The sequence below is a fragment of the Pongo pygmaeus genome, chromosome 6, assembly GCF_028885625.2.
Source record: "Pongo pygmaeus isolate AG05252 chromosome 6, NHGRI_mPonPyg2-v2.0_pri, whole genome shotgun sequence".
NCBI classification, from domain to species: Eukaryota; Metazoa; Chordata; class Mammalia; order Primates; family Hominidae; genus Pongo; species Pongo pygmaeus.
This window is the reverse complement of record NC_072379.2, coordinates 113174809-113198954: the sequence shown is the minus strand read 5'-3', so window position 1 is coordinate 113198954 and position 24146 is coordinate 113174809. Positions and strand designations below refer to the sequence as shown.

The window sequence follows — 24146 nt, the reverse complement described above, 5'->3', positions numbered from 1 at the left end:
GAAGATTAATGATTACGTGCTAATGATATGCCAGTTATAATTCTAAATTTAATCCTCAAAACACCCTCTTTTTATCACAGATGTATAAACTGAGACTCAGCATAGTTAGGTTATATGTCCAAGCTTTTTCACCAGAGCCTTGGAGTGGCATAAGAAATCTGAACAACTATCTGGCTGACTCTGAAGCTCATTCTCTTTCTACAAGGGGTAGTCAGGAAAATTATATAACTGAAGGGACTTTTATACAGTAAAAGACACAAATAAAGAGGTGTTCATGGTATAAAGAGAACAAAACAAATTCTGAGTTATTAACAGCATTGCTAGTTATGCCAACTAGAGCAACATAAATAATTCCAAGCAAATTCTTTTTCTTTTTCTTTTATGAAGATAAATAAGACATACAAGCTTATATTCTAAAGGAATTTTACTCCCCTTAAAAAAGTGTCTCTGAAGTTATTAAGCACTAGATTTAGGATGTTCACTAGAGAAAAAAGGCCAATATTAAAGATGAAAAATTTTTAATAACAATCTTCTTCTGCCATACCAAATACAAAACGTTATCATCTATAAATAAAGCATTAAACAATATGTACTATTTTCTGATGAAGTTAAAAGTAGAGTTGCCAGATAAAATAGAAGATTCCCAGTTAAATTTGAATTTTATTTCTATTTTTACTTGCTAAACCTGACAACTCTAGTTAGAAAAAGTAAGCATTTCAGAATATGTAGCCAAGGTAACAAGATTGTTTACACCAAGTTACTCACTTAAACATAAATATACTATTCATTTCATGAGTGGAAATGTTTTTTTAGTCCTCATAAGAGTAATAAAGCCATCTTATCTGTATTCAACAGGTTAGCTAGGAGAGTGACTTGAGGGCTTAGGCTGCTTTTCTGTGAGAAGGAATGCTCACGAGGTTATTAATGAATAGCAAAAGGATGAGGTGGACCACTCCAAAGGAAGAGTGAGTGCACATGTTTTTGCAAAAAGACAGTCAAAGAAAAGCAGAGGAAAAGTTTCAGAGTTCACATTCTAGCTTTCTGCAACTGGAGGCATAGATGAGAAAAAAAGCAAAACTTCGGTTCTCTATTCACCTTCCTTTCAGAAATGATGAGGATCAGTAGCCAGAAACCCCAAGGCAAAGATTATGACCCTGCATGGTACCAAGGCAAGGAAATGCTACCGCAGATCTACAGGAAAGAGGCTTGAGGCAGATAGTCTCTGCATATGTCACCGAGGCTGGATCCAGGGGAAGAAAGGGATGGTGAGGGCAAAACCATTTGAGAAGAGAGAGGCCTTGGTTAGTGCAGATGCAAACACAGTGAGCTCAGAACCTCTAAAAGAGAGACCCTAAAGCTAAAATTAGAATATTCTTAGAAACAAAATGACAGAGATGCCGAGGAAGCATCAGAAAATTCAAGTTCTAATCCCAGCACTATTCTGAGTTTCTGTATGATCTCATCCCTATCATTGATGACCTCTGAATAAATTCCTTCTTCCCAGTTTACAATTTACAAATTTTACAGGGTAATGTAAATTGTGAAATACAAAGCTCATTGAACATAAGAAATGTTAGCCATAAAGAACCAATTGCTGATGAAATATTGTAATAATTTAAAAATACTATTAAATAAATGAAAGAAGAAATGCCTTTATATTTAGAGCATATAATTTATTTTTATTTATATAAATATAAAATTTTTGAAATTAATGTTTGTAAGGTAAAGTATGAAGCATATATATGCCTGTGTAATATTTTGAAGCCTATTCACAAAGATCATTTTACACATCTCGGGCAAACTAACCTTAGGGAGAAATCTGTTTTCTATTCTAGCCATTAACAAATTTAGGTTAGATTATCTTTAGCATATTATGTGGTAAATTAGAGTTATTAACATTATAATGTGATACAAGTGTTCTTTTCAATAAAATAAGATACAAACTAATGGTGAAAATAATCATTCCTTAATATTTTTGTAACTACATCCATGTAATTTTTATGGTGTCCTTTGGACTTAAGCCCTAAAAATCTTGTCAAGTGTCCTGAGTTTTAAAATTTTTACTCTATCAAAGAGGTTAAAATATATTTCTGATTTCAAAATTATTTCCTATATTGAATTATCTACAATATGATTTGTAGAAAATACGTACATAAATAAAAATGTACAAATATCCACTTAGAAAATGGTTGCCTGTTGGTAGCTATCAGCAGATTAAGAGCCAGTAGCTGGAAGACCAAGGAAGGCTTCTTGCTTGTAGGAAATGACTTGCTAGGGAACACAGCTCTTAAAGGTGAATATCCCACCGCTGTTTTGTTTTCACTTACTTCCATTACCACAGTGAAACTCAGGCTGGCAGAATAAACAAGTTTCTCCCTCATTCATTTTTTTTTTTTTTTTTTTAACAAGCTTCTGTCAGTGGCCCACTTGTTGAAGACACATATAAAATCCCAAACCAGGAAGCAAACCTCTTCATTTTGCATTAGCACAAGAAGCATTTCTATTGAAGAACCTAACTCACCTAACCTAAGAAATCTTATTTCTTAGGAGAATACATTCAATTTCCCTTAACACCTACTATTGTAAACTCTCTAAGGGCTAGAAATGTTTCTAAATCATCTTTTATAACCCCAAGAATGCACAGCATAGTACCTGGCACCTAGTCATTTGAAAGACATTTAACTGAAAAGTATGTTTCTTTAGATATTTTTAAACTTGTAAAATGCATGCGTATTTTAGCTGGTTCCAGATATCTGAGATGCAAATTGTACACTAAGTAAAGAAAGTAGCATTGCTTCCAGGAACCATGACACTGCCTTGCACACGGTAGCTCCTTTATAGACCTTTACACTAATGACTCTAGAGGACCAACTAGTGATCTAAAATAACACTGAAATTAGCGTAAGATTTCTTTTCCTTTATCAAGTTAAATTAAAATATTTTTACCCATGACTTTACCACAATATATTCTTTATCTCTTTCATTATTTTTTTAAGTGAAGATCCAAAAAATTACTATTGGTTGTCAGAAAAGCATTATCTCACTGTCTCCCGATAGAATCCTTCAATTATTTTAGGCAGATTGTTTTAAGTATAAAAAGAAATCATTCTCTAAACTGCACCCCCACCATTTTTTTTTTTTTTTTGAGACAGTGTCTTGCTGTTTTGCCCAGGCTGGAGTACAGTGGTAGACTCAGAGCCCACTGTAACCTAGAACTCCTGGGCTCATGCAAGCCTCCTGCTTCAGGCTCTTGAATAGCTAGGACTAGAGGCATGCTACCATACCCAGTTGTTTCGTTTGTTTGTTTTTGGTAGAGTTGGGGTCTCACTCTAATCTCCCTTTTAAGCATGGGTCTAGAAAAAGGATCTACACGTAATGGGTATTTTGTTATTCAGTTTACGAATTTATTTACATAAAAATCCAAGTAGTGTTCATGCTTTCTCAGATTCAATTATCCATGAAATTAGAATTCTATTAAAATCTTTTAAATCTTTACTAATATCCATGTACATCTATCTTTAGTACTCTATGTAAAATAGTCACTTATTTAGGCAAACACCATACAGTTCTTTTGCAATAAAAATAGAAACAAATTTCAAATTCACCAAAGCACACCATTATTTCCAGTTTTTAGAAAGCTCAATTTTCTTTAATATAATCCTCTTCTGATAGATATTTAGACTTTTCCCATTTTTGTAATTTTAAATAATATTGCAGTGAACTTCCTTATAAGACAGCCTTGTAATTATCTCCCAAAAGTTTAATTGTTGGGTCAAATAATAGTCAGATATTAGATTTTGATATACATTATCATAATGCCTTTTCAGAATGATTACAGTCATTTGCAATCCCACCTCACTGTATGGGAATGCCCATTCCGCCATACTCCACAGTATACATTATCATTCTTTTTTAGTATTTTCTAAACTAACAGGCAAAAATATTTTACCTTGCTTTGCCTCCTTTATTAGAAATTGATGTTTTAAAAAACATATCTAATATCTATCTATCTACCCACCTACCTACCTATGTTTGTATTTTCACTTAGAATTAGTGAATTGAATGGGCCATTGTACCAGATATTTCACTCATTCATTTAACTAACATTTATTTTCTAACTTCTTTAAGTCTATCAAATTAATATTTATTAATGTTACTTTTTGTTAGATACTAGAGATAAAAATGTAGACAAACAGGCAATGTTCCCTCCTCTGAGTTTGCAAAAAATTACCTGATAGTGTTGCTTTTAAGTCTTTTTGTTTTTTCATTATGTTACATACTATATGACATACATCACTAAACTACATTCGTCATGCTCTATCTTTAAAACTAGTTATTCAAAATATGGTAGATCAAAATACTGTGAGGAAGAACACTTCATTAAAAAATATGAAAATTCTAAGGGGATGGGAGGGATTCCATGTGGATAGTTATTTAAAAGGATGACTATATTTTTAAGCATGAAAAATAATGTCATTGTTTCACAGAAGCAATTTTTATGTAAGGTAAGAGACAAAACTACTAAAAATCAAATTACCCATATGATTGATAAGGACCTAGGTAACTTATCCTGTGATAAAGAGTATGCTGAAGTTTCTTCCAAAAAGTGACTTCACTTTTTTAATACATAAAGCTACTGCCCAAAGGAATATCTATTTAATGTAAGCTGTTTCATCATACATATTTTTTAAAACTGGATTTCAGTTTAATACTTCTCTTCTTTAAATTAATCATTTTGGTTTGTTATCAGAAAGGAAGCATGTGAAAGAATGCTTATAAAAAGACGGATAAAATTGGAAATTAAAACCTTATTTCTGAGAGTGACACTGGGAAAAAAAATACTTTGTAATCTTGGAGAAATCCCAAATGGCCACTGCTCGAAATGACCCTTTTCTCCCATTGTCTCGGAAGACATTAAACCTATTCCATAGAAGGGAGATTTTGTTGCCCCCATCAAAGGCTTCTTATGATTGCAGAATGACCTATTTAAGAACTGCATAGTTTCTCATGGAGGACATATTTTGGCACTCTCTTGTAATTATCTTCATTTACATAACTGGCACCTAACAGACTACTCACCAGAGTGGAACAATAAGCTGTACTTACTCTGATCATCTTTATGTTGAAGTTAAGCCATTACACTGAATCCTAAGACATGCTATTGTGAAGTCCTCTGGGATTTCTACTGCTATCACTTGTCGGTTGTTATAGGAGGATGCTTACTGCCAGAATACTCTGGCAGAAACTCAATTTTGGAGTCCAATACTAATGCATTACAAAGTCTGCAACAGCTGGTACACTGGTATACAGAAATGAGGCATTCTGAAATTTGAGGACAAATCCAAAATACACATTCAGGACCTTCCTGTGATTCCACAGCCATGGAAATAGCTATTTTTATAAGAGGGATCTTGTCAAAATCTTACCCTGCCAACACCAAATTAGACACTCATGATTTGAGCCTCTATGGTATTGCTACCTCCCTATCTTCTTTAATTAAAAATTATTTTAAAGATCTTAGCTATGCAATGTTTAATGTGTCTTGGAAACATGAGACAAGAAATGTATGTAGGGGATAAGATAAAGAACACCTTCAGCACATCTATCTACAGGGCAGTAACATTCTGTGAAATAAAAAGTTGTTGTGAAGATGAGTTAGATAACAGGCACTAGGGGAGAATGGTGGAGTAGAATAGACACATAGTACAAAGTAAGAATATTGACAGTGATGAAAACTGACAAATAACAGTATGATATTTTTAATTTCTTTCATTTCTATGTCTACTTACTTGAGGAATGATAGCAAATAACTAACAAAGTGATTAATTCAAGCAAAATTTTACATTCTTAAAATTCTAGGGCCAGGCATGGTGGCTCATGCCCATAATCCCAGCACTTTGGAAGGCCGAGGCGGGAACATCACTTGAGATCAGGAGTCCAAGACCAGCTTGGCCAACATGGTGAAAGCCTGTCTCTACTAAAAATACAAAAAAAATTAGCTGGGCATGGTGGCCCATGCCTGTAGTCCCAGCTACTCAGGAGACTGAGGCAGGAGAATCGCTTGAACCTGGGAGGTAGAGGTTAAAGTGAGCCAAGATCGTGCCACTGCACTCCAGCCTGGGCAACAGAGACTCCATCTCAAAAAAAAAAAAAAAAAAATTTCTATAGAATCGTTGGGTCAAAGGGCTGTTACTGTTATAGGCAATTCTTAGACTATTACCTTTATTACACTGTGGTATCTGTATAATATTTCACTGTCAAACATTGTTTCTGGTAAGTTAGTCAATCAATTTCCAATTGGGGAAAAAACATAAAAGCATTTTCCTACACAAGGAAAATAAGATCACTTAAATTTCATAAACTTCATTGAATATTATTAAAACACATTTTACTTACAAATACTGTGTGGTGTTTTGATCCTTTGCTTAAAAGTATATTTTGAAATATATTACTTTAATTTGTTTTGTATTTTATATATACATTGGTATAAAAAGGGGTGGACAAAACATGTACAGACTTACAATAGAAGTCCTTTCCATGGGTTACCTGGGATGTTTACAAAATCAATTTAAAATGATATTTGTTTATAATAGTCACCAAAAAATACTTAGCAATAAATATAACCAAGGAGGTGGAAGATCTGCACACAGAAAACGATAAAACATTGATGAAAGAAATTGAAGAAGACACCAACAAATGGACAGATATCCCATGTTCATGGATTGGAGAATTAATATTGTTAAAATGTCTATACTGCTGCAAGTGATCCACAGATTCAATACAATTGCTATCAAATTTCAAATGATATTTTTCACAGAAATAGAAAAAAAATCTTAAAATTTGTATGAAATCACAAAAGACCCCAATAGCCAAAACAATCTTGAGCAAAAAAGACCAAGCTGGAGGCATCACAACTGTCTGCTTTTCAAAATCTACTATGAAGCTATAGCAATGAAAACAGCATGGTACTGGCATAAAAACAGACACAAAGATCATTGAAACAGAAAAGAGGGCCCAGAATTAAATCCATGCATTTACAGTCAGTTGATTTCCTACAAAAATGTTAAGAACACATAAAAGGGAAAAGGCAATGTCTTCATAAATGGTACAGGGAAACTGGATATATCCACTAGATATCTTCTGGATATGCAGAATGAAATTGAACCCTCATCTCACACCATAAACAACTGTAAATGTAGATATAAAACTGTACTAGAAGAAAATACAAGGGGAAAGCTCCATGACATTGATGTAGGCAAGAATTATTTGGATATAAGCCCCAAAACACAGGCAATAAAAGTAGAAAGAGACAGACGGGATTGCATCAAACTAAAAAGCTTCTGCCCAGTAAAGGAAACACGCAATGAAGAGACAACCTATGGAATGGGAGAATATATTTGCAAATCACACATCTAATAAGTTAAATATTCAACATATATGAGAACTTCAAACAACTCAATAATAAGAAAACAAGTAGTTTGATTAAAAAATGGGAAAGAACCTGAATAGACATTTTACAAAAGAAGATATACACATGACCAACAGGTATATAAAAAATGCTCGACATCACTCATCATCAGATCAATACAAAATAAAACCACAATGAGGTATCATCTCACATCTGTTAGAATGGCTATTATTAAAAAAAAAGAATGGCTACTATTAAAAGACAAAGGTCAGGCACAGTGGCTCACACCTGTAATCCCAGCACTTTTGGAGGCTGAGGCAGGTGGATCATGAGGTCAGGAAATCGAGACCATTCTGGGCAACATGGTGAAACCCCATCTCTACTAAAAACACAAAAATTAACTGGCCATGGTGGCATGTGCCTGTAGTCCCAACTACTCAGGAGGCAGAGGCAAGAGAATCGCTTGAACCCGGGAGGCAGAGGTTGCAGTGAGCAGAGATTGTGCCACTGCACTCCAGCCGTGGCAACAGTGTGAGACTCTGTCTTAAAAAAAACAAAAAACAAAAAACAAAAAACAAAGAACAAAAAAATTACCAAGTATTGGTTAGGATATGAAACCTTTGTACGCTCTTGGTGGGAATATAAATTGGCACAGCTATTATGGAAAACAGTGTGGAAGTTTCTCAAAAAATTAAAAATAGAACTATCATATGATGCAGCAATCCCACTACTAGGTATATATTCAAATGGAATGAAATTAGTACGTCAAAGAAATACATGAGCTCCTATTGCAGCATTATTTACAATAGCTAAGATATGGAATCAAACTATTCAGCTCTAAAAAAAGAAGAAAATTGTGTCATTTGTGACAACATGGATGAAGCTAGAGGACATTATGTTAAGTAAAATAAACCAGGAATAGAAAGACAAATATTCCATGATGTTACTTGTATGTGAAATCTAAAAAAGTTGAACTAATAGAAATAGAGCAATATGGTGGTTACCAGAGGCTAGGGGGATAAGGGATTGGGGAGATGTTGGTCAAAGGACATAAAATTTCAGTTAGACAGGAGGAATAAATTTAAGATATCTGTTGTACATCATAGTGATGATAGTTAATGACAAAGTATAGTATAATAGACAATAGCTAAGGAAGTAGATTTTTAATATATTCTTATCATAACAAAATTATAAGTATGTGAGGTAAAATATATATTAATTCACTTAATTTAGTCATTCTGCAATGCATACCTATATGAAAACAGCATGTATATATACAATATAACTTTGTATACATACAACATAGTATTGTATATATTTATGATGTGTATATAAGATACAATGTTAAGATCAATTTTAAAAATGTTAGTGATATATAGATATACACATATGTACAATGTTAACTTATCAATTTAAAAAATGTTAGTGATAAAATTTGTACTGGGGTATGGCCACAATGTCATAAATATTTTCACACATTTGAAATACATCTTAGCAGTTTGGACCCTATTTTGCTTTAAAATAGGCAACAGTTTGCCATTTCCTATATGCCTTTTGTTTGTGATATATAAAAAAGCATAATTTAACACTAAATATAAAGAACACTTAAATGAGAAAATTATACTATGCAAGATTCTAAAAATTAGGACTTTTTAGCTGAAATTTACCTTTAAGAACAAATAGTTTACTCTGCAGATTTATGTTTAAATAGGACTTCAGAAAGAATATGAAAAATACTGAAAACAAACCAATTGCTAGGGCTCTTCTACATAAAACTTTTTATGAAAATATCAAATTATGCTAAATTTTCATTTCAGTTCACTAAGGACATCTACTACAATGGTTCTTTACCAAGAGCATCATCAGAATCCCACAGAAGGCTATGTTATAAAGACAGAATCTTAGGCTCAACTCCTTAAGATTCTGATTTAATTAGATTTGAGGTGGGGTCTAAGAATATCTATTTTTTTAAAAAGCTTTCCAAATGATTCTAATTATAAACCAAAAGTGACAACTACTTCTTTACTAGGTAAATTTTGATACCCTTACTAATTATAGTCATATTTATTACTAGTTATTAATAATAATGATAACCCAATGCATTACACAAAGCATGGAAAGTAAGAAGATGTCCCCTGACCATTTGTCAGTTCTGTTTCCACTATATTGTATTCATTACTGAAACTACAATGGCAGAATACAACATTTTACAGCTAAAAAAGCACTCTGGAGAATATTTCATTAAATCCCCTCACACTGTATTATGAAAGTAGTCCTGGAGAGGTTAATTTACCAAGGTAATAGTGTTTTGTTGTTGTTGTTGTTGTTTGTTTTGTTTTAGGATGGAGTCTTGCTCTGTCACCAGGCTGGAGTGCAGTGGTGAGCGATCTCAGCTCACTGCAGCCTCTGCCTCCCGGGTTCAAGTGATTCTCCTGCCTCAGCCTCCTGACTAGCTGGGACTACAGGTGCGTGCCACCACTCCCAGCTAATTTTTGTATTTTCAGTAGAAACGGGGTTTCACCATGTTGGCCAGGATAGTATTGATCTCTTGACCTCATGATCTGCCTGCCTCCGCCTCCCAAAGTGCTGGGATTACAGGTGTGAGTCACCACACCCAGCCTAGTTTTTAAAATAGAATTAATGTGACCCCAAGAATCCCAATATTTTCTTTCATTTTCCTCACTATACTACTAATTTTTAAAGTGTATGCATAAAAACAAAATTATGACTTAAAAAATTGAGATTATCCTGTTCTCCATTCAGTTCCCAAAAGATGACATCCCTTCTTAAAGACAATATTCCTTATTCACTCTGTCCTCCCTACAGAACCCCATCAGAAATCACTGAGCAAACCTTTGGCCTGCTCCTCTCATTCATGCTGTGAGAAACTGCTCCATGTGCTTCCATGAGAACTGTTACATGGAGCCACTTCCATCCCACTCTGTTCTAGGCCTCAGAGATCTGGACTTAGACACAAAGGATCCAGACATTACTCTGTTAGTATTACTTAAGTCATGTTATGGTTATAAATAAGCTTTTGAGAATTGGCATGGGATCATACACAACATTGTTTCTATGATAACACAAATTTCTGAACAATAGGCATATAAATGATTGTATGCAATAATGCCTATTAAGAAGTGAGGGACTGCCTGTTAGTGAATCTTAATGAAAATATTTGTAAACATGCTTCTCTCTTATCAAAAGCTCTGCCTTTCTGTTCACTTTGAGAAGGTCTTGCAATAACATAAATTGGAAAAGGCTGTTGCAAGACACTAGAACATGACTTTTCACAAATATAAAGTCAGTAACTAATTATATTAACAAAAAAGAATGTCCAAATTATACCAAAACAAAATCAAACCTTTAAGTTATAATAATATAATCATTTCCAGCTGATAAATGAATAATAATGATATATAGTATGATTATTTAAACTGCAATTTATTCTATTCATTTACTTGGTGTTTTAAAAGATTTTTTGGATAGAAACTAGTATTTTAAGCCATATTACTGAAAATTAATTACAACAATAATTATAAAACATTAAAACATGGACAAAGTCAATGACTACGCAGAATACAATTTTAGCAATTAAACATAACCTCAAATTTATAGAAAAGAATATGTTGGCTTTCAAGAGAAAAATAATGAAAGCAAAAGTTGGTTGGAAATACCGCAATATCCTTCACAACATCAAGGATAATGAATATCCTTCATTAAAGTTATCACTGAATTATAAATTTAAAGTACCATTAATAAGAACAAATTTGTATTTTGTAGTATAACTGTCTAGCCATCACCTCCTCCCTGAAATTTAACTTATCCTCTACCCCAAAACATGTCCTAAGGCAAGTTGTCTGATGAATTCTCCTCTAAAAATCTGGCTAGTCTTTGGCTCTCCAACGAAATTATTCCTTCCCCCAATGCTCACACTCACTGATGCAAAAGCTTTCCTTTGCAAGAGTCTTTCTTTGATTCCTTTCTTTTTTCATTGCAGCAGCACACAACCAGTTTGTGTCAAGACATATTGAGAAATGTCAGTAGGTACTTTTTTTTTTTAATTATTATACTTTAAATTCTGGGATACATGTACAGAACGTGCAGGCTTGTTACATAGGTATACATGTGCCATGGTGGTTTGGTACACCCATCGACCAGTCATCTACATTAGGTATTTCTTCTAATGCTTTCCCTCCCCTAGCCCCCTACCCCGACAGGCCCTGGTGTGTGATGTTCCCCTCCCTGTGTCCATGTGTTCTCATTGTTCAACTCCCGCTTATGAGTGAGAACATGCAGTGTTTGATTTTCTGTTCTTGTGTTAGTTTGCTGAGAATGATGGTTTCCAGCTTCATCCATGTCCCTGCAAAGAACATGAATGCATCCTTTTTCATGGCTGCATAGTATTCCATGGTGTGTATGTGCCACACTTTGTTTATTCAGTCTATCATTGATGGGCATTTGGGTTGGTTCCAAGTCTTTGCTATTGTGAACAGTGCTGCAATAAACATACGGGTGCATGTGTCTTTATAGTAGAATGTTTATAATCCTTTGGGTATATATCTAGTAATGGGATTGCTGGGTCAGATGGTATTTCTGTTTCTAGATCTTTGGGGAATCGCCACACTGTCTTCCACAATAATTCACCTAATTTATACTCCCACCAACAGTGTAAAAGCATTCCTATTTCTCCACATCCTCTCCAGCATCTGTTGTTTCCTGACTTTTTAATGATCGCCATTCTAAGTGGTATGAAATGGTATCTCATTGTGGTAAAAGACATACTTTTCAAAGTGCCCTTTATTCTATCTTTATATCCATTTGGTTCAAAAGATTACCACATTTGTCTATGGGAAATCTTAAGGAAAAGTTTGAAATTATAAAATCAACCTTGTAAGTTACAAATAAGCAAAATGAGCCCTTTCACAGAAGCAACAGTTAAGTATGAATTACATCTCCACTCTTGTTTTCTTCTTCTTATCCTATTTTTATTTGCCATCCTTTTCCAACCCATTTCCTCTGCTTTTTTCTACCATGCCTTAAACACCAAATAAATGCCATGGCCATAAAGAGATAATTGAATGGAATAAATACTGGCCTTCAAAAATTTAACTATGAAGAGAGAATAGCATATCAGTCATGGAAAATGAAAACCTTTTGTCTGTACCAGCAATCAGGACAGCTCAATTACACTGAGATGAAAATTTTGATTCACCTCATTCAGGAGGTCTCTTCTGTACACTTACTTTAAATGTGAAAGTTCAAAATAGGATATAGCAACATGAATCTCACTTCTAATAAGCCATGAAAGTAGTTTGGACAAAAATGCATTGTGAGCTTCTCTTCCTCTGCTCATCATTTAATGTCAGTCTTTTCCCAGTTCTCATCTACCTTTCCTTTTTCTTAACACTGTGTACACTGGCTGCTACTTCTCAGCTTTCTGACCATGTTTTCTGCCTCTCCTGATCTCAAAGTGTTTGTGAGCACCTTTTTTTTCTCTCTCTTTTTCCCTTTTCTTCTCTTCCCTTTCCCTCTCAACTCTTCATTAATTCACTAGGTGGTCTTACTCAGACTCACGATCTTGAATATCATCTATATGCTGACAACTCATAGATTTTTATCTACAGTTCCCATGTCTCCCATGAACTCCCTGAATTTGTCCATTTGCCTTGATCATGCCATTTGTTTCTCAAATAAAATTATGAAATTTAATAATTTATCAACTGAACTCCTTATTAACAAGCCCCCCCACCAAAGAAAACAAAACAAAACAAACAAGTACCCTTCTGCTCTTTTTCAATTCACTAATTTGGACTAACCACAATGTTGCGATCATCCTTGATTCCTCTTTATCTCCGACATACTCACATCAACCTATCAAAAATTAACAAAACCTTTGAAATGCACCTAGAATTTATAAAACTTTATACCACTTCCACTGCATCCAGCCTAGTTCAAGCTCCTATCATTTCTTCCCTGGACTTTCATAATACCTTTCTATTTTTTTCCATTTTCAGCTTTCCATTCCCTTCAAAATATTTTGCACAGAGCAGCCAAAATAAACCTCTTAAAACTTATTGCACTCCAGCCTGGGCAACAAGAGTGAAACTCTGTCTCAAAAAAACAAAACAACAAACAAACAAACAAACAAAAAAACCCTTAAACCACATCATGTTGAGTTCCTTTTCTAAGGCCTCCAAGGACTTCCTGTCTTGTTTAGAATACAATCCGTACATAAACTGTCCAGTTGCTACCCTGAAGACTCTGACTTTCATACTATTATGCCCTTTGCTCACTCTGCTCCAGACACACTGGTATCCTTGCTAAACCTCAAACAGAGAAAGCACACTTCCATCTTAACACCATTGCACATACTGTTCCCTCTATCTAGAATCTCTCAAATACACAAAGCTTGCTCCTTTACTTCTTTAAGATCTCTTTAATAATGATCCTCATAATAGAAGCCTAAAAACTTTTAGAGATATGCTTGATTTGTCCCAGCCACCCCTCCATCCAAACCTTCCCCATGTCTTGTCAATACTGCTTCCTTAGTATGTGCTATATTCATTACTCTACATTACTGTAACTACTGCCTCAATCTCAGGTCTTATCTCTTGTTGGCTTATCAGAGTAACGTACTAAGTGAATACCCAATTTTAATTCTTAAAGTTTAGCCCAGATCAATCCTTTTTACTGCTGTTATTCTAGCCTTATAAAATTCAAACTTGATTATATCATTCTCTGCTAAAAATCTCTTTAATGGCTCACCTTTCTAAAACAATTAATAGGTCAAAAGTGAGGATGGGGTCTTACAGCTCCACCCTTTAGGTTTCCTGCTCCTTTTCTCCTTAATTGGTATCCCTAAGGAGATTTCTTGGGTTCTGTATAGGCATCCTGTGCTCCAGCTGGGCCAAAGCACTAAGACCACATGCTTTTGTAGGACTAGATCATAAGCTCTAAGAAGGTAAAGATCATTTCAGTTTTATTCATTCATGTGTCCCCAGTTATTGACTCACTCTACCTCACAACTAGCTGCTAACAAACAATTGCTAAATGAATGAATGACTCTACACTTTTGGACTGGATGATCCCTCTGCCAGGGAAAGCTTTTTTCCTTCCCACTCTTCCTCTCCTTTTGTATATTTCTCAAACCTACTCATCTTTCAGGAATAAGCTTGAGTTTCACTTTCACTGTAGTCTCCTGACTTTTTTCCAAGCAGAAAAAAGTTGTGCTTGTTATTTCATAGCCAATCCACTATCTATCACATTTAAATTAATACTTTAATTATTTAATAAAATATGTTTTTAAAAAAGTATGCATGCTTTCAGGGTGAGAAATATGTCCTATTTATTCATTTTTGCATTTCTATCACCTAGGACAGTTTCTGACATATAGCAAGCACTTAATGTCTTTTTGGATGAATGCTAAATGTTATCATTTGTTCTTAGGTGAAATGAACTTATATCTATCTCTGTGGCAGAGTCTTCTAGGGGAATACTCAATACATATTGCCTCCTTCTTCCTTACTAACAAACATGACTTTATTAGAGAAGATAATGTGTACTGGTAAAAACTAATTTCTCTCTCCCTCAAAGTTAGGGATATCTATGGAACATAGTTTTAATAGATGACACATCAGCAAAAGTCTACAGGGGAGTTTGCTTTCCTGATGCAGGCATTCTTTAGCCCTGTGGCCTTCCCCTTATTTCTGCATGTATTGGGACATAATCCCCACTATCTTGTGACTATAAAGGACAAGCCAATATTATTACCAAAACTTCAGCTGTGACATCCTTCAGTCATTGAGTCAATGCCAGCAAGCAATGACTTCTAGACTTTTCAACTTTTTGTGAAAAATTAATTTCCTAATTTATTTCTCAGTTTTTAACATCTCATTATCCTTGAGATGAGGAATGTATTTACAGATCCAAGATCCAGTACAATTTCAACTTTTGGTCAAATAAAATAAGTATCATCACTCTATGTACAACAATGGTGAAATTGCATCCTGGAAAACACATCATCACAATTATGAATAAATAAGTAGTTGTCATTGTAACATTATTTAGAATTGCTTCACTTCTACTTGCTAAGATGGCTGTAAGGAAATTAATGGAGAATTTTAGACTCCTGACAAGAAAGAAATCAGGTAGGATAGATAGATTTTCCATTTTGTCTAATTAGATACACGCCTTCTTAGTTATTGATACAAAAGTTTGTTTTTTGTTTATTTGGGGGTAGGGGTAAGAATCTAATTTCACAAGAATGTATTACTTCCAGGAAACCAACTGATAGTGTTTTTCTGGGTTTTAAACATCAACAGTATTTATTTTTAGAGATGAGTGGCTATTAAAGATTGTTAAATATAGCATTAGGAAACATTTTATATTTTATCATTAACAGCTCTTTTTACTTTTAAAGGCCTGATATGAAAAATAATTCAATATTCTACAAAGATACTTACTCCTACAACAAGCAGACATACATTAGCCCACAATAAATATAGCTTATAGCTTATATATCTCCTCAAAGCTTTTCTTACATTCAATGTTCCATCATCCATTGAGGAAGCCCTAGTGAGTGCCAACCACTGAGCACTTAATCAATGAAATCAGGCCAGTTCTGGAGCCTTGAGAACTTTGAATTTGTACGATATTTGAAACAATATTATATACATTTAAATTACATTGCAATAAATGTGAAATATTTGGTATAACCTTTGATGCTGACATTTAAACATCTTCAAGAAATCTGACTCCATGCAATTATAAAAATAAAAAATGGGAAAACATACTTTGATTATATGTATATATGTATATATATATCTCTCAAGGGAAAATAAATATCAAATAACTATTCAAAGAGGTGACATGAAAGTGATTAATAAAATTTGATAATCCATGATTAAATTTTCCTGTATTAACATTTTGGTAGTACTAATATAAGATTTCTGTCTTAGTTTCAATGAAAGTATACTTATATAATTGATACAAGAGTACCATGATTAAGACCTCAGTTTTATGAAAAAATATGAAGACATTTTGGAGTTGCAAGAATTACACTAACATAAAGACAAAATAGAAATAAGACAAACAAACAAAAAAGGCAGAAAACTTAGGTCAGAATCGCATAATCTTGCCAAAGTTCATATAGCAATGTATAAGTAACTGATCTTGATTAGTTGGTAAATTGCTCAATGTCATTGTTCATGTCTCCTTAGTATGAATAAACAATAATCATTACTGTTTTCTTGTCAATATATTTGTTCATTCACTAAGCAAGTATTTATTGAGCATCTTCCAAGTGCTACATACTTTTGTAAGTACTGATCTGACTGGTATTAGCCTTTTTTTGTTGTTTTTTAATGTGGGAGTGGAAGTAGAAAAGATAAAAAGGTTGGTCATTTTAAGGTGTTTCAAAGAGCTAAAAATGGCAAACAGTATATATAAAGACATGTTCAAGAAACAGTACACTACAAAAAAGTAAGTAGAATGAGATTGCTGGAGTTTGGAACCAGCACGGAAATATACAGCAGGTCTACTACTATGTTCCCAACTACCCTCCCCTTATACATAAAATACATGACTTATACATAACAGCATTTTTATCAATTAAAGAGAGGTGTAACTGTAGACTCCTTCTGAACACGCAAAAAACCTATAGATCACATAATAGAATATCTACCTGCCATCTATGACATGGTTTTAAAAATGGTAGAAATGAAGACCCCTCAAAAGAAGTTGTAACAGGTTGGTAAGGGCTTTCTAGTTTTGTTCTGAAATCAATTAGACAGCACAAAAACTTTTGTGTTGATTTTTTTTTTTTGGAGAGTGATTATCCTAACTTTACCTATTATTTAATCTCTAAATACTGCTAAAATAATTTATAACATTGATAGATAAATATGCATATAAAATTAAACCTCTCTGCATTAAAATAATTAAAAGGAATGAGTGCAAATAATCACAGAAAATAATGAAAATCCTGACATTTTAAAGGTAATTCAGTTTCATTAATTTCAAGTACATATAGCAACTTGAACACTTAAGCTAAGTGTTGCCAAGTAGAAATCCTGCTGACCTGTCTTAATTAACAGAAAAGAATAATTTGTAATTAGCACATTATTTATATGAGAATGAGGGCTCCTACATTAGTTCAAGTGTTTGAAAACAATTTGATTCCTTAAATCCTTCCCCCTATAATCTTGATTTAATGAGTAACTCATTTAATTAATCTGAGATTTATCATATAAATTAGTGAGGTTTTATTCCAAAAAAAGAAAGAGAGACAACAAAGGAAAATGGAGAAATGAGAAGTCAGAACTATGTTTGAGGATATGCATATACGAAAATCTAAATGCATGATTTGAATTGATAAGTAACCAACTAATAGTTAAAACAAATCAGTAACTTTTTAATTAAAAGCAGTCAAACTAATTGTGTCTGGAGACTTAGTAGTTCAGGTTGTTCTAGTGAAAAAAACACTAAAGTCAAGGCTGAGTGAGATCCTGAGCATTTTTAAAATCTAATACCAATGCTTTTAACTGAGTCATTTAATCTCTATGTGATAGGGAAAAGAAAGGGTCACAAAGAGGTCATGATTATGTCCACATGATTCCAAACATCTGGATGAAACCTGAAAAATCTATCCACATATTTTATACAGAAAACATCTGTCTATGTGCATAATTTGCTTAGTTTTCATCCAGATGCTTATCATGTTGACATGACATTCTCTGCATGACTCTTTTTCTCTTTTGGGTGAATACTGATACAGCTTCTTCTCAAATATTTTAATAGGTAAACCATAAATATAAAAGATGAAATGTATTATAAACACTTTATATAACTTTAGTAAATTTTACTTAAAATGAGTAAAATATACTGGAACTATTTATAATGTCGACATCAAGGAACAGAAATAACATCAGCTAAATGTGGTACATCAGTAAAATTATGGAATTGTACTTACTATACAAATGTTGCTGGGAGTATAATCTGCATAAGTATAGGTGAAAGGCAGACACTATCATCGTGGCTCAACATTCTCTTGAGAAATTTAAGTGAAAGAAATGTATAAATGTTCATTGTAAGTAGGGCAAATGGAGAGAAAAAAGTAATAAACGATTCTGAATAACTGCTTAAAATTATCAATATCAATATAACATTTAATGTAGAGTACAGACTGTAAGATTTTGACAAGTAAATGAGAAAAACACAGAAATTGAATTGATTTTTATAGATTATAGTAAAAATTAACTCTCTTGCTTTTAAATTAACCTGTGTGAAAAATTATCAAAACATATATTTGCAAAAACTGTGCAATTGCTTTCAAAATATTTTTCCAATATTTTATTTTTATGTACTACCTGGCCATCATATTTGGCATTTGAACTTCCATAAGTTGTATTAAGTCTACGTTTTTCTTAATGCTTTTTAGAAATATATGGTCTTTTCTTTAATGAACATTATTATTCATCTACAAATCAATAAAATCAAAATTTATTTATATTAAATTTTTATATAATTTTAACTATATTAAAATTAGGCTACTAAACAGAGAAGCAGCAATATTTTATTAAGGAACCAATGGGGACAAAAAAAGCATAGGCTATTTATTAATAAAGTCAACCAGAAGAATAAAATAATGTGAAAGTTGATGCCGAGGTCCAGATTGGGGGAAAAAGTAAACAACTTTCAACAGCAGGTAAAAGGTGGATTAATTTAGCTTATTTTAACTTAAAAGACAAAATTCCAACAAAATAAATTATATTAAATAATAATATTAAATAATAATTCCAACAAAATAAATTATATTAAAACAAGAATGAAATATAAAATTAGATATAATAAATGGATCCTTGATGTTGATAGAGAATGATATCCAAAAATAGGCTATTTTTAATACTTTCATATCAAGATATATTAGAGAATAGATGCCCATTACCCTAAAATCAGGATCATTGATCTTGGCTTTGCCATTAGTGTGGTTTAGCCATCGTCATCCTTAGCACTGGTCTACTCTAATGTCTGAGTTTCCACAAATGTTCAGATGGTAATACAATAAAAAAATTTTAAAAATCTGTATGATAAATATATATTCCTAAGTTAACTTATTTTCAAAAATTAAATGAAGGTGCTATTTTGTCAGGCCAAATTTGCTGTCACTTGAACCAAAAAAATGATTGAAAAATGTATAAAAAATAGCAGACTGACTCAGGATATATTTTGCTTGAGGAGAAAGGGGATCCAATAAACTTCACAGAAAGAATAAACTAAAACAAAAAGAAGCACAATGGTTTTTCTGTGTGCTACTTTCGGCTGTGCCATGCCTGAGCAGAGGAAAAGAGTTTCACTCCTGTTGTTTATTGATTTTCTAGATTAAGAATCCCAGTGAGAGAATTGTAACAGACAACCATAAAATTATTTTTGGTGTGCTTATTTGCCTTTCCCTTGCATCTATTTGGCCTGTGCCTGTAGACAATTATGCGTTCTAGCCTAGACTCAGGTGCTAATAATGAAGGACAAATAGAATCATATGTGTAAACTTCCCCTTCTGATGAAAATTTATATTAACTTTCTGCCACTGTAAACAGAACTGCATAGCTCAGCGTCCCTGATGAATTGGTGATGAATTCAGTCATTTATATCCCAGGAATCTGTGCATTTATGGGAAAAGATGAAAACCGTCTGTATTGTGTAACCTTGCACTTTTTGAGTAAGAAAAAGAAAACACCAGCCTGTTTAGTTCATCACTTAAAGTGTGTAAATTTCAACTCAAATACCAGATTTCTGCATGACTCTGTCAGTCTCCACTTTGGGGATCTGTGCCAATATAAACAAGCCAAACAGTGAAGAGTGCCATGTTATCGCTACAACTGTGAACTTATACACTTTCAGCCTTCCATAAAAATTGTTATGAATATCTTTACAATACAACAGAATCTTTGTTATATACTGAAGCTGGACAGTTTGACAGTTTGGCAGCTCTGTTGGAGAACAAAGTAATTTGGGATAGATAAGAACATGGCTAGTGTTTTTTCTGAAACTAAAAACATTCCATCTTACTTTTAAAACTATACTTCCAAAACACTGTCAGTTTCTTTTTTAACTAGACTTAGCTAGGTTAATGAATGCAAATATATGGAATATTAATAAAAGAACAAAATTTCCTTTTTAATATAAGGCTTAACATTAGCACAGATACGCCTTAAGTATGCTGAATGACCAAAAAAATGTACAATATTTACATGCAGAGGTTTATTTTAAGTGCTTTTGGTTTTGTCTTAATATAAACATTTAGGTAAATGCAGTTTTAAACCCCACACTTTAGAAATATACCGATGGCCTGAAAAATGAAACAGAAAACAAAATATAAGCCTCAATTCACAGATTATTTCTAGACACAATTAGATATGTTGGAGATTTAAGTTAAAATAAGAAAAGGCTACCAAAGCTTGTTTCCAGTTTATTAATATTAAACATTTATCTACATGTAGATTTCTTTCATTTTCCTAAGACTGTTATATAAATGTGTATTATAAAATTAAAGTATTTTCTCAAATTTTTCCACATCCTTACAAGATTTTAAGTTAAAAGATCAATTTAAAAATAATTATGAATTTCACTGTTTTAATCACATGAGAAAAGCAGAGATTGTGTATTACTAAAATATTGGAAAATATAGTTAAGATAAAGTATATTTTATTTTTACTTTAACACTTAAATGTAACTGGATATATTCTTTCTATTTGAAAAGAAAATGTCTTTCAAGTCCATGTTTCACAGCTTCAAGGTTGCACACCTTTTCATGATACACTTTATCTCAAAGTTGTCTGTGGCTGTTCCTATCACTCTGTGTGCATGACCTTTTAGTAAGCTGAAGAAGATACAGTTATCTTCTTTTCTGACATGCAACATCTATCAATCAACATGTTTTCGTGTAATTTATTCAAGGCAAATAGCAGCTCCTAAGGCTAGTGAACCACAGCACTATCCCAGTGATTTTGATTAAGAAATGATGTGCACAGCTTAGGTGAGAAATGAAAACCGCACTGGAGTATTGATAAAGATGTATCAAAAACAATAAAATTGAACCAAAGTAAAAAATGAATAGTTGGAAAAATGAATATATAGGCTTGGCATAACTGACCTTAATAACCTTGCTTAAAATCTATTCTAATAAATTGGAGGATGTTTAAATTTATGAACTTCTAATGATACCAATTTAGTTTACCTTTAGTCTCTGAGGCAAGCATCTGTAGTTCTGTTGGGTTAATTCACATTTTTCTCATTGAATCAAGAATGTAAATTAAGACAAAATGATTCTTTTTCAATTTCATGCTGAAGTAGCTCAAGTTAGTGGATGTAATTTCTCCTAACAAGAAAAATTTATCACTGTAAAGCTCACTCAGTCACCTCCTGTAGTGAGTTGTGATATGCATTTATAGAATAGAATGGATAAAAAGACTGATAAATGTGACAAACGAACAAGCCCTACTTCAAGAACAGATAGGCACAATTAAATTAGTTTCAACAATTCCCCATCTTTATTCTGGCTTAAAACATCTCCACATTAATTGCACTATTACACATCATAATTACTTTTTATGTGAAAAAATGCTTGTTTGTTTGTCTTTCTCTATGGTAGCAAAACCTCTACTACAAGGAGTAAAGAGGCTTATGTTCCAGCCCTCATTCTACCACTAAAGAGCTGTATTACTTTGGGCAAGTAGTCTTAGACGCCTCAACTTATTCATCTAACCCCTCAAATCTCTGTATCCCTAAGGTTCTTTGAATCTGAATGCTTAATGCTGTGGATAATGATATTTCTTAAAAGAAAAACCTACTTTTTCTCTGTAGATTTTAAATGTAGATCACATATAAAATATAAATGAAGAATACATAATCTAAAAGGAATGGGTTGTATATATTAATATATGTATACATAATATTTTTAAAGTAAATATACAATTTTAAATAGCAGTAAAGACTTCAAGCCCCATGAAACAATGGAATAAGTACTTAGACATCTAGGTTAGGTGACATAAATTCTCACCTTGGTTCTGCCATTAACTAGCCTCACTGACCACGAGAAAATCCTTGAGCCACTATAAGTTTCAGTTTCTCATTTTGACAAGAGTATCTTTATTGACATTACATTCTTTTTTTTTTTTTTTTGAAATGGAGTCTTGCTCTGTCACCCAGACTGGAGGGCAGTTGCGTGATCTCGGCTCATTGCAAGCTCCGCCTCCCAGGTTCACGCCATTCTCCTGCCTCAGCCTCCCGAGTAGCTGGGACTACAGGCGCCCGCCACCACACCCGGCTAATTTTTTGTATTTTTAGTGGAGACGGGGTTTCACCGTGTTAGCCAGGATGGTCTCGATCTCCTGACCTCGTGAACCACCCGCCTCGGCCTCCCAAAGTGTTGGGATTACAGGCGTGAGCCACCGTGCCCGGCCGACATTACATTTTTGATTTCATTTTATTAACCCAAAACTATATTAATCCTTTTGAATTCTATTTCTTGGCAAAATTTGGTATAGTTCAGCATCTTCTACAGGCACATAAGTTTTAATGTTATTTGTTAATTAATTAAGCAATTCTTCAACTTGTCGTTAAAAACAAACTTAAAATGACCATTACATCGCACAAGTAAGAAGGTAAGTTAAATGTGTTTTTATTTAAAAAGTAAAAAACTAAGAGAAAAAAGTTTTAGAATCAGAACAGTTACATCAAGTGTTATATATTTGCTGGAGGTGAGCCACAAATTTAATGCTAAGCTTTCAAACAGCTCGTATGAAGAGAAAATCATAATTAAATTACAAGGTTCATTGTGTAAAATGAAAGGAAGTAAGTTGCTCACAAACAGAACTATTCCTAACAGTGAAATCTGAGTTATATTTTTACCCCAATGGGATCTTAGGTAGCAAACACTGGAAAAGATACTGAACGACATCTCTAAAACATTCTTAAATAAAGTAGCCAATTAAGTATTTTTAAAACTATAATGCTCCTAAATTTAGGCTACTGATATTAAGCAATTTTATATAGATCCATTATAATGGTGGTAGAGTTATGAGGGTATCAGCAATAACCCTGTACTTAATTAATCAAAGTTAGATTTTAGAGGATTTAATGAAGTGTGTATCCTGCATGCAATCCTCCATAATCACTCTGGGACAAGCTTTTGACAGGTATTGAGCAAAAGTGAGCTGGATCTCATGATTCCTCATAAGTTGCAGTAGTTCATTTCTTCTAGGCCAGTGGTTCTCAAACTTGAGCATGCATCAGAATTACCTGCAGGGTAATTGCTGAGCTCCAACCCCAGGGTTTCTGATTCAGTAGGTCTAGGGAGTGGCCTGAGAATGTGCATTTCTAACAAGTTCCCGGTGATGCTGCTGCTGCTGGTCCAGGACTCACACTTTTGAGAATCGCTCTTCTAGGTCATCAGTTAAGTATAGATCCAAAGACTTTAACAAATAACCTGGGTGTAAGAGACAACATCCTCCTGAGGAAAGAAAGATGCCCAACAAGGACAGTGAAAATGAAACAAAGCCAACCACCCAACATGAAATCATCCTGACATATGCCCCCAAGAAAAATTATTTGCAAAGTATGTCTATAAAATTAAATAAGCTGCTGCTGAATAACTTATAATTTCTAACCAGTTAAAAATGTGGATTATTAACTAAAATGTTTCTTTTGGTATAAGAATATTTTTCTGTTATTAATTAGA

The 24146-nt window shown here is 33.3% G+C and overlaps 1 protein-coding gene across 44 annotated transcripts in view; it reads right to left on the bottom strand.

Annotated features, from left to right (window-relative positions):
- The window catches only part of FOXP2 (forkhead box P2), a 606462-nt gene that overhangs the window by 169642 nt on the left and 412674 nt on the right, over positions 1 to 24146 (bottom strand). For 4 of the 44 annotated variants that reach the window (XM_063667776.1, XM_063667781.1, XM_063667779.1 and 1 more), the window contains one exon: positions 23708 to 23918. The exons of 38 other annotated variants lie outside the window; for them this stretch is intronic. The gene's annotated coding sequence lies outside the window, so the exon portion shown is untranslated. Of the gene's footprint in view, positions 1 to 18380; positions 18458 to 23707; positions 23919 to 24146 lie in introns of all 44 variants that reach the window. 2 more of the 44 variants (XM_063667778.1, XM_063667780.1) reach the window with 2 other exon arrangements.